We start from the raw sequence: 2,500 nt of genomic DNA, 5'->3' as shown, positions 1-2,500 counted from the left end.
CGTGGGGCTTTTTTTACCGCAACCACGTAAGTTAATCACTCGATCTTAGATATTTGCTTTTAAGTTGATTGTGGACAGAAAAAAAAAAAATATATATATATATATATATATATATATATGTATGTATATATTTTATAGGATAAATACGAAATAATTATTTTTTCTTTTTTTGTTTTTTTTTGTTTCTGTTTTTTTTTTTTTTTTTAATGATCAACGAAACAACAATGTCAAAACTTCGTTAATAATTGTTAATATCGTAAAAAGAAAAAATTGTCAAAGGGAGTGTGTTTGAGAGAGAGAGAGAGAAAGAGAGAGAGAGAGAGAGAGAGAGAGAGAGAGAAAAGAGGCGCGTTATTGAAAAAGAAATATTCATTCAATTGAGATTTCATTCACTTCAATTTCAAAACCAAAGCATTTTGAAAGAAGAAAAACAGTAAAAAAAAAAAAAAAAAGGAGCAAAAAAAAAGTACAAGAGAAAGAAAAAAATAATACGTCGGTCGAACTAAATTTAGCTAACTCAGTAGTTAGGTCAGGCATTATTCGAGCGTAAAATAGAATTTGGATAATCGATGTGGTTCGTAGCATAGAACGTGACACGTCTTTTGAATCGAGTTAAAGATACGTTTCTTCAATAAAATAACTAACGCGACAGATCTATATATATACATGCATACGTTTATCCATACGATACCTTTATTTGTGATTTTTCAAATAAAAGAAAAAAAATCACGAAAAGGATTTTATCGCGTTTGATTTAATATAATTATTCATTTGATAAGAATAAGAAAAGATATCGTTTGATTTTGATAGATCAAAGAATCGATCGATACACCTCTCCTTCTCTCTCTTTCTTTCTCTCTCCCTCTCTCTCTCTATTTTTTATTTCATAATCAAAAATCGTTCCTTGCAGTTGCTCTTAGAACTTCCTAGTCACACGCCGAACGCTTTAATCCGTAGACTTGAAAGTCATTGCGGATAACCAGGAACACGATACTTACAACGAAGAAGAGAAAGAGATAGAGACAGAGAAAGAGAAAGAGAAAGAGAAAGAGAAAGAGAAAGAGAAAGAGAAAGAGAAAGAGAAAGAGAAAGAGAAAGAGAAAGAGAAAGAGAAAGAGGTCCTCTCTTCCACGTGTTTCTATCTACGTGACTTTCTCTCTTTCTCTTTGTCTTCCACTCTCTTTCCCTCTCTCTCTCTCTCTCTTTTTCTCCCTCTCCCTCTATCCCTCTATTCGTGCAAGTAGGAATGGTCGGGAAAGCAAGACCCAATTACATCTCGTTCGTGCAAAATTGGAGGAATATATACAGGACGCTTAAGACGCCTTAACTACCCCAGGATTTGTACCACCCTTGCACCAACCACCCTTGGGAATTTCTCTCGACTATCTTTACCGGATCCTTCTTCCTTACCTCTCTTTCTCACTTTAAACCATAGCAAGTACTTTTATTTCTCACTTTTTCGTAATATCATAGTTCGCGCAACAAAAACGAAAAAAGAAATAAAAAGAGAAAGGGAGAAAGGGGAAAGAGAAATTAATATTTTATATTTATATATATATATATATACAATTTATTTCTCTTCTTGTCTAATTTTATTATTGTTATCACATCTTGTGTTTTTTATCGTTCAATCTTAAATTAATTTACGTGCTAAAATACGAATTTTTCTCGAACGAGTTCGAACTATGAAAGTTCTCTCTCTTTTTATTTCTCATATTTTCACATAATATCATCGAAATTTCATATTTTAATATAATTATCGTATATAATCTTATCATTTTTATCTCGTATTGTCTTTCTTTTTTACGTTCCTTAAGATATTATTTTTTGATGAATTTTGTCTATTGTGACTCGATCTATGAAACGAAATTTTATTCTTTCTCTCTCTATCTCTCTCTCTTTCTCTATCTTTTTTTCATCCTCCGAGTAAACAGCCTATCGTTTTTACGAATCCCATCGAAAATCTTCCTGTCTCTATTATAAAACATGGATGTCTCTTGTTAATTCTGAAATCGATATATTCGAAGCGAATCCAATCATGAAAATTGCATATAACGAATGGACATCAAGCGGAAGGAAAATCGTCGGTTAATATCACGCATGTGTTATAAATTCGTTTCATTAGCATAAATCGCATAGATTTGATAGAATGAGATAGAGATTTCGAGAAGTGACGGAGGATGGTGGTGAGGGTGGGAAGTGGGAATGAGGTTGATGGGGAGGATTTGTGTTCGTCGTTTATTCTTTTTCCTTTTTTTTTTTTTTTTTTTTTTTTAATCGAAGAAGATAGATAAATAGAGAGAAAGAGAGAGAGAGAGAGAGAGAGAGAGAGAGAAACGATACGTGTTCGAAATTTAATTAATTAGATGTCCAGTAGCTTTCGATATAATTCATTAGAAATCTTCCATTGAGAGAGAAACGTTGAAAAGAGTAACAGAATTCTATTTTGTTCGTGCAAGGGAAACATTTATTTTGTCTTTTACTAGAAATTATGTGACGT

Source organism: Vespa mandarinia, chromosome 14 (genome assembly GCF_050613455.1).
Source record: "Vespa mandarinia isolate Hongniang chromosome 14, ASM5061345v1, whole genome shotgun sequence".
NCBI classification, from domain to species: domain Eukaryota; kingdom Metazoa; phylum Arthropoda; class Insecta; order Hymenoptera; family Vespidae; genus Vespa; species Vespa mandarinia.
The sequence above is the reverse complement of the archived record's forward strand: the minus strand, read 5'-3'. Positions refer to the sequence as shown.